Source organism: Dipodomys spectabilis, unplaced genomic scaffold (genome assembly GCF_019054845.1).
Source record: "Dipodomys spectabilis isolate Male_0828 unplaced genomic scaffold, ASM1905484v1 ptg000469l, whole genome shotgun sequence".
Classification (NCBI taxonomy): Eukaryota; Metazoa; Chordata; class Mammalia; order Rodentia; family Heteromyidae; genus Dipodomys; species Dipodomys spectabilis.
This window is the reverse complement of record NW_024871146.1, coordinates 684,483-694,028: the sequence shown is the minus strand read 5'-3', so window position 1 is coordinate 694,028 and position 9,546 is coordinate 684,483.

Genomic DNA, 9,546 nt, shown 5'->3' with positions numbered 1-9,546 from the left:
TGTCTCATGGATTTCCTGCTCGGGGTGGCTTTAAACCACGAACCTCAGATCTCAGCCTCCTGAGTAGCTGGGATAACAGGCGTGAGCCACTGGCACCTGGCCTACCTCAAACCTTATAAAGAATGATTATCAAAATAAATGTGAGATGTAAAAACCTATAAAACATAAATGAAAAAATTCATGACATTGATCAGTAAAGGTTTCTTAAAATTTGACATGGAAAACATTACTGGCTAAAGAAAAGCAAGAACTGGATTATATCAAGTGATAATCTTTCATAATTCAAGGGACACTATAACAGAAATGAAAACATATCCAACAGAGGGCACATATTTGTTAATGCTACAATGTTAATGCTATAATGATTCTGAAACTTAAGTATTTTTATATCTTCTAATTCTATATAAATTTTTTCCTGAATAGGATATTTCTTTAAATAACATATGTAAATTAATAGTCAATAGGAGGAGCATATGAAATAAGATCCTCTTTAGTGTCTAAGAAATAATAAAAAGAAAACTCACTAGTATGACCATAATATAAAAAGAGGACGCAAAATATAGTAATGCATTTGTGGAGAAATTGATATACTTCTCATAGTGATCGATTTGTATAATACTGCAATCATTTTAGCAAACAACTTTTCAAGTCTTCAAAAGGTGAAAGAGAATTGTATAGGATCCAGGCATTACACTTCTATGAATGTATTAAACAGAAGTAAAAAACTTTTTTGGACAGAGAATGTAGTTAGTTGACAGTGAACTTGAATAGTATGTGTGAGACCCTGGAAATGATCCCCAAAAACAAATTTTGAAAAGACACACTATAGAGGATGTATGCTGGGGAAATTCCGGTAACTGAATTTTATGTCTATTTTCATGTCTGTTCTAAAATTTATAGCATTTCTATTTGAAGAAATGCAAGTTTGTGAAAATTAGGCTTTGAAAACTTATAAAAGTACAATTCACTTCCAAAGCACTAAAATGTATACAATAAAAGGTGATAATATATTGTAAGTGTATTGCATGTCAGGAAAAAAAATCACTATTGTTAAAACTTCTTCACACAAAATGCTGAATAGCTAAAAAGATGTTTTTGGTGTTGGCTAAAAACTCTTGGTAAACTACTACATTTAAAACAAAGATGTGGGGCTGGGAAGGTGGCTCAGTGGTACAGCGCTTGCCTTGCATGCTCAAGGCCCTGGGTTCGATTCCTCAGCACCACATAAGCAAAAAGAAAAAAGCCGGAAGTGGTGCTGTGGCTCAAGTGGTAGAGCGCTCGCCTTGAGCTGAAGAGCTGAGGGACAATGCCCAGGCCCAGAGTTCAGGCCCCAAGACCGGACATTCCCCCCCGCCCCCCAAAAAAAACAAAGATGTGATTTCTGTTTATTTTGAGGGTATTTTGTCCGTTTGAGTTTATACAGAGATAACTTAATGCAAAAGTAAATGTGATAACTGGAATACCTATACCTAGGAATTATGCATCATTTCTAAGTATTTTTTTTATTATTTTTATATTTTATTGTGAATATAATGTACAGAGGGGTTACTATTACATGGGCAAAATAATGAGTATATTTCTTATCAAGCATTGTAGCCTCCTCTTTGTTTCCTCTTCCCATCCCTTCCCATCCTCCCCCGCTGCCCCACCCAATCCTCCCCCCTACCCCTCCCCACCAAAGTTGTAAAGTTCATTTTTCGACATAAGGACTTGTACATCTCATTGTTGCAATGAGTCGACCTTTATCCCTATTTTTCCCCATGTTTTCCTTTATTTGCAATATCTAGTATATGTATGTATGTCAAGCAGAAAAGTTCAGATAAGGTGATGTTAAGGAAATGATCCCTAAGATATGTATTCAAATGTTTTTTTTTCTTTCATGTGATTGTTTCTAACACATTTATAAGATTATTTCTTTGTTGTTTTGTATGTCCCTCCCCCACAGTATAACCCCTGCTTTCACTGTATTTGATGTAGGTATAATTTGTGGAGGGGAAGGGGAAAAACTTCTAAGTAATTGAGAAACTTTTCTGGAAGAAACTTTTAGCAAATGACAGAAGATACAAATCTATGCATCTGCATTTTATGAAAGTCATATGTTACTTGCTCAAACCAATTGCTTATCTCTACCTTGCTAGGAAAAATGTATTCTCAAGATAAGAGCCAAAAGCAGTGAAAAGAAGAAAATACACAATCATCTTGATTTATTTGTGAAAGTAACAAATGAAATAAAACAATTCCACTTAAGGGACTCCAATATTAGTGTATGTGAAGATGTTCCTGAATGCCAATATCCATTAAATTTTTGGAATTTTAATTTCTCCTATGAAAACTAGAACAAGAAAACAAACATAGACTTAGAGTGAACCAGACTTGAAATCATTTTCTTAATTGTTTTGAAATTACAAAAGAATTGATACCCTCTTTGCTTTGGAAATCATTTAAAAATATTTATCACTTATGATAATTCAAATACCAAGCAAGAGTAATTTTATATAATCATTATAAATATCATTTTATTACTATTGTACAATAGAATAAAAAAAAACAGTCCCAATATATGACCTACCTATCATTATTCTTAACTTCTAATCATTACCTAAATATCTTAAACAATCTAAATAGTCATGTCTTTAACATAGATGTAAATATTCTATACTTTTTTACTTAACATTTTCCAGGGGTATGTATTCGTGTTTCTAAGAAATGTTCACAGCAGTTAAAAGATGCTTTTGTGAAATTAATGTGATACAATTTGTTGTTGTGGGTGTTGTTTGCAAGGCCTGGGCATTGTCCCTAAGCCTTTTTATGCTCAAAGACAGCACTCTATAACTTGAGGAAAAGAGCTAATTCCTGTGTTTAGTGGTTAATTGGAGATAAGAATCTAACAATTACTGTTCGGTCTGGGCTAGTTTCGAAAACAATTCTAAGTTCTCAGCACCCAGAATAGCTCGTATTATAAGGGTGAGTTACCGGCACATGGTTTCATGAAGTTTTTTTTTTTTTTTTTTTTTTAAATTTTAATTATGTTTTAAGATGTTTGTTTCACTATGATGTATATCATTCTTCAAATAAATTTAGATATATGTATATATTTCTGATGACAAATAATCTCTAAAAATGTACTATTCTATATATATATATATATGACAGACTCCCTCTAAAACTTTTATGTTAGTATTTTTACCTTTTTCCTTTCAAAGATATACAGTCTATTTTTCTAAAAGTTTCCTAGAATAAAATAACTAATATTTCAATAGAAAGTAGAGTTTATTATTTTCAAGGGAATTTTAGATATACACATGATATTGTAGTAATATTTACAGTATATTACTTGAAAAGGTTCTACCCAAACTCTTAAATATTTGTCCTAGTTAAGGAGAGAGAAGAAGTTAATTAACACTGATTAGGAATTTGCAATGCTTCAAAAAATCTATTCCATAATTTGTTATAAGCATATAGTTAAGCTACCTGATATGGTTTAGTTTTTTTGTTTATTTTTTCAAAATTTTAATATGGATGCATGCACATTGGTAACATTAAAATTATTAATCAAAAGACAAATAATAGTAAAATCATAGACACATACCAACGTTCAATAATTAGCACTTATGATGTTAACAATAATTTGGATGAATAGGATGATGACCACAGGGTAGCCTGACAATGACGATGTGATTGAAAAGGAAAAAAAAAAACAAAAAACTTTAATTATCTTTGAAGCTAAATTTCCCACATTGAGTGCATAGTTATAAACAGTGTTGAATTATATACAATAACAATAACAAGAGGAATGTTGGGAAGGTGGCTCATTGGCGGAGTGTTGGCCTTGCCTACATGAGGCTCTGGATTTGATTCCTCATCACCACATAAGCAGAAAAAGCGGGAAGTGGCACCGTGGCTCAAGTAGTAGAATGCATTGAGCTGAAGAGCTGAGGGACAGTGCCAGGCCCAGAGTCCAGGCCCCATGACGAGCCAAAAAAAAAAAAAAATAAACCCAGAATAAAAAGAGGAGAGTTTCAATATCAAGAAATACAATCAAATAAACAGGTAGAGACAGTAAAAACCCTAATGTTATTCCAGTAGTCTTTCTAATGTATACTCACTGTTCTTGGTGATATTATTTTCTTATAAATTAAATCTTTTATTTCCATATTTTGATGGACTAAGATGTAGGTTTCCACTTAGTGTGATTAGTTCAAATAACATTCTCATATAGATACTACTCAATAACCAATGTTTTCCAATGATATATTAAGACTATGTTCTTCATTACAGCAGTAAATACATGACACAATTTACATAATACCACTTACTTATCTGCAGTTACCATAAAAGGACACAAGCTACAGAGCCAGGAGTTAAAATTTATTTTTATTTCTGCATGAAACTATTTCTGACTTTATACAAACAAACTCTTTCCTTATTTGTAAGCTAAGGTAGAAAAATGTAGGACTGTTTACTTTCTTTTTCCTTGCTTTAGAAGTCAACATTCATATTCTTCAATATTTCTAGTAGATTACATCCATTTACAGATGAGAAATGTATGACCAACAGTCAATGTTGTGAGTAAATAATGGTACGAGAATTTTTGTGTGAGTTCTTCACTCTGTGTGCTTACAAGGACAGCAATTTGGTGATGGAGAGGACCAATATGAAAAGACTATGGGGAGAATGCATACTTTGTAAACAGTTGTTTTAGGACTGAGGGACTGGTGATGAGTATTTGCAATAGACTGGTATCAGGGGCATAAAAAGGAGTACATAGAAATTACATTAGTGACAGAAACTGAGAAAATCTTGATCATTCATTTATATAATGGATGGAGGTAGGGTAAGAGGAAATCTAAAGTGTTTCCACATCTCTGTCTCCTATGTTAGTTACATTCTTGATGATAAGGACTACAGGTGGAAAAGATGGATTTAGAGGAAAAAACTTTCTGATAGTACTAAGGTTTATGTAAACAGATGCAAAGATAGGTCTGTTTAAACATCATCAAAATATCCACGAACATGAATATGAAAAAGAATAATAAAATCAGGGACATTATTAAAGGGAGGCGGAAAAGGAAAGTGTGAACAATGTGAGTATCAGTGTGGATAAGTTTGGAGGAAAGAGATAAATAAGGAAACAAAAAAGTAATAAATAGATTTACAGAAGAAAAGGAAGGAAAGTATTTTCAGGAAGATATTGAAGGAAATCTACTATTTGGATTTGAAAAGTAAAAGGACATAGAAAAGATCAATAAGAACTGTTTTGATGACAGTCATATTGATAAAATGTTGAGATATGAATGTGAAGACATAAAATTCTGGATCCATAAATTCAACAGGTCCTGTTGATTCTAAATGTTGGTAACAAATGCTTTAATCCTGACCTTACAAATATTATACAGATATGACTCATGAACTTTTTTTAGAGGTATTCTCTGAATATTTTTGTAAACTTTATTTACCCAGGAGATTATAGATTGAACTAAAGCACAGACAAGCCTAATTTGTCCTACAGTTCCAATTAGTAACCCATCTATCCATATCTGTTTGGGATTTTATTGAAATATATTTACATTTGTTTGGATATCTTATCAGCCTACTCATTATAAATGTAGGACAAGTAACACCAATCATTAGGTTGAACATACAGCTTTACTGATGTGACTGAAGACTCCTCGAATTGATTCTTCTTTAAAATAGAAAATGCCTCAATAGCTATTGACACATCATAACTGGTCTCTCTTTAACTTGGAAGTTATAGATTATGTCTTTTTATACTCTAACTTGGGACAATGATCTGCTGTCAGTTATTTTCTTCTCTTACCCTTCTTTTGCCCTTCCACTTACATAATTATTCTTTAAAGAGACATAATTGAGCTTGCATTTCTAAATTCTTCAAAATTATCTGAACTACTTCATACTTCTGGCACCCTCCTATATCTCTCTCAAGGGAAATATTTTGTCACTACCATTTTTATCCTATATGATATTGGATATCTTCCTGCCTAATGCAGTGCAAGATATACATTAGACTCTTCCAGATATCTCAACACTTGTACCATCATAAAATACTATCTTACTTGGAAGTCATGATATTAGTATATCTGGTGAGTTGGCATCTGTCATTTTTGAATGGCTTTAAGTGATACTTACATGCAATCATGTTTTAAAACAATATACCACTCAGTAGATGAACGAATTGACAAAATGTGGTTTATATACATACGGAGGAATTCTATGCTTCCAATTCATAAGGAAATGGAAAGACTTGGAAAAACCCTACTAAGAAAAATAAGCAAGACACAAAGACAGATTCCATGGTTTCCCTCACTTGTAATAACTAGGAAATATCTAGGATATTCCTAGCAGATGAACAGAATGGCTCAATAGCTATGTATAAATGACCACATAAAATGATGCTGAGCAAAATAAACTCCTAGACATGGAAAGAAAGGTTTTTCTTTGTGGTTGTTTTGTTTTTTTAATGTACTATGTGATTTCTTTTTTCTTTTGTGTTTTCCTCTATGGTGTGTCCACTGTTGTATTTGATTTCAGTATCCTGTGTATTGTATATACATTTATCTTCATTTGACAAGGGAAGCAGAACAATAAAATGGTGAGACAAAGGACAAAAGGCAAACCAATGCAATAGCAATACTCACAAGACAACATGTTAGAAATTTACATTACGATTTGTGAGGAGTATTGGGGTGAAGGCAAAGTGTGAGAAAAGTGAGGGAGGGGATAAGAATCTTGACATGTTATGTATCCACTAACTTAAAATTACTGCAACCTTTCTATATATCACCTTGACAAGAAAATTAAGTTAAATATGAGCTGCATAAAATTTAATTTCACTGTATTGGTATAGTGAATATTATTCTATGTGTATTACCTTTTAAAAAATGAACATTTTGCCTGCTAATTTGAATAACCTCTTTCTTTATCGGAGGGACATCAACGTGAATGTTATCAAACTATACAATATTTTCAGAATTTACTTGCCATTATTTTGAAAAAATAATAATCATGCAGGGTGATATATATATATATATATATATATATATATATATATATATATATATTAATAGAGAACCAGAAACAAAACGAATCAAAAAGAGGTTGGACAAATGGGATTGCATGAAACAGTAGATCTTCTGCAAGGTAAAGTTCATAGATAGCAAGATCAATAAAAAGCCCACTTACTGGGAGAAGTTCTTCATGAGTCATAAAACAGATAAAGTCTTATATCTAAAATATACTTAGGACTCAAAATCATAAATCCCCCAACAACAAATCCTCAAAGGAACAACTGTCCAATATCTAAGTTGGCTGAAGACTTAAAGAGAGACTTCTTTGAAGAGGAAATAAAAAATGTCCATTAGACACATGAAGAAAAAAAATATATATATTTGTAATTTGGGGAGTGGAAGGGATATAGCAGAATGCTTAAATGGGGATTCAGGTTGACCATTGTGACAATGAGATGTACAGGACACTGTGTCGAAAATGAATTTACAATCTCAGGCAGGGGTCAAGGAGGGGGGAGTTGTAGATGTGGGGAAGGAAAGGATGGTAGGGGAAAAACAAAGGAGGAGGTAACAATGCTGTATAGGAAATGTACTCATTACCTAGTCCTGTAACTCTGAGCCCTCTGTACAGTATTTTTACAATAAAAATATATTTAAAAATATCTCTGCCTACTGTAGATTTCCAGTGCTGCCCTCGGAATTGCATTTTCTGCCTATTCTGGCGGTGGTTAGGTCCACCTGCCCAATAGATAAGTAGTCTTAGAGGCATCTTGGTCCTGCAGTGGGACTTGGATTATCCAGTGGTAGTTGGAACCAGGCCAAGGACAGGACAAAACCACTTTCAGGACATGGCTTCGTCATTGCCCATTCCATTAGGATTGAAGGCAGAATTTTTCTGAATTTGACTCCAGAAAACAATCAGTGAACGGAAAGGCAAGTCCACCAAACACCTCCCCCCCCATTTCCTCCTTTTACCCTCCATGGGAAAGTATAAAATAATTTTGCAGGTTTTTACACACACACAAAATGCCCACTATCTCCCCTGGTAAACTTGGTTTCAAGTCACTAAGTCATGTAAACGGATAATGCTGCATTCATTATTCTGGACAACATCTTCAGTTTGTTTGATGCTTTAATTTTTTGTTGCTGTTGTTGATAATGTTGGTAGGGGGGCCTGAACTCTGGGTCTGGGTGCTGTCCCTGAGCTATTCAGCTCAAGGCTAGCGCACTGCCACTTTAACCACAGTGCCACTTCCAGTTTTTTCTGCTTATGTGGTGCTGAGGAATTGAACCCAAGACCTCATGCATGCAAGACAAGCACTTTACCACTGAGTCTTCTTCCAACCCTAATGATTTAATTCTTTAAAATTTCTTTTTGTCAGTCATGGGCCTTGAACTCAGGGCTTGGGTATTAACATATCCCAGAGTTCTTCAGCTCAAGAGGAGCCCTCTCCCAAATGAGCCACAGTGCCACTTCCTGTTTGGAGATAGGTGACTCACAGACTTTCATGCCAGGATTTGCTTTGAACAGATGAATTTTTAAATTATATTTCTCCTAGGTGTTTATTGGAACATTACAGTTTTTCTGGAATTTAAAGTTTTCTGTAAACCTTTGTCTTCAAGTAATTCAAAAGCATTAATATTACATTTCAAAGCTATCCTTTAGCACATCCATTTTGAAATTATTATCTTAAGATGAAATTCTAAATCTTTGTAGAAACAATCCATTAAAGTCCAAATGGGAAATATGCTAACTTCAGCAGCCTTGACTCTCCTTCTTCTTTTTTTCTCTCCAGTATCTATTCTTGTTTTGGAACAATTGTCATGGAATGTCCAACCATTCAAAAGGAAGATTATTCCATTAATTTAATAGAAAAGGAATCCAGCCTACCTGCATCTCAAGGCAACATTGAGTATAATGTTAATCTAATAATTTATGTCAGTGGATTTTCAGTCATTTTGATAATTTTTTGTTTAACCACTCATTAAAGAGGTTCCAAAAGGCAAGAATCGAAAATCATGTTCTGCTTTCTAAGAATGTTTAAAAAGCTAGTAATTCAACAAAGATTCATTCCATGATGAAAAATTTCTCTTTAATCATAGCCCTTACCACTGATCCCTTCCCTTCAAACTTGTGGCTTTGTTCAGTTTTCTTGTTCCAGCTTTCATTTTGGTATTAGCCTCAGTAATATCCTTGTAGTATTTGACCGTAAAATTCCATTTATTGTTAGAGAGCTCAATTCATGTTGCCAAAGGCAGACTCATGAGCATTTCATAAAGCATAAACTATTGAGTATCATTAACATGGTCATATGCAAATATTCCATAAATTAATATAAGTACCAGATAAATGTTCATCTTCATATACTTTTTAAACTGTAAAGTTGTTACATATCTATGTCATAAAATAATTCAGATCACTGGTAGAAGAGATTAAGCTAAAATTTTTATTTGTATCATCCCCAAAATTTTGTCAAATTTTCTTTTCTCATTAACTTTCACTTTAGGGCCTGCTTTTCCT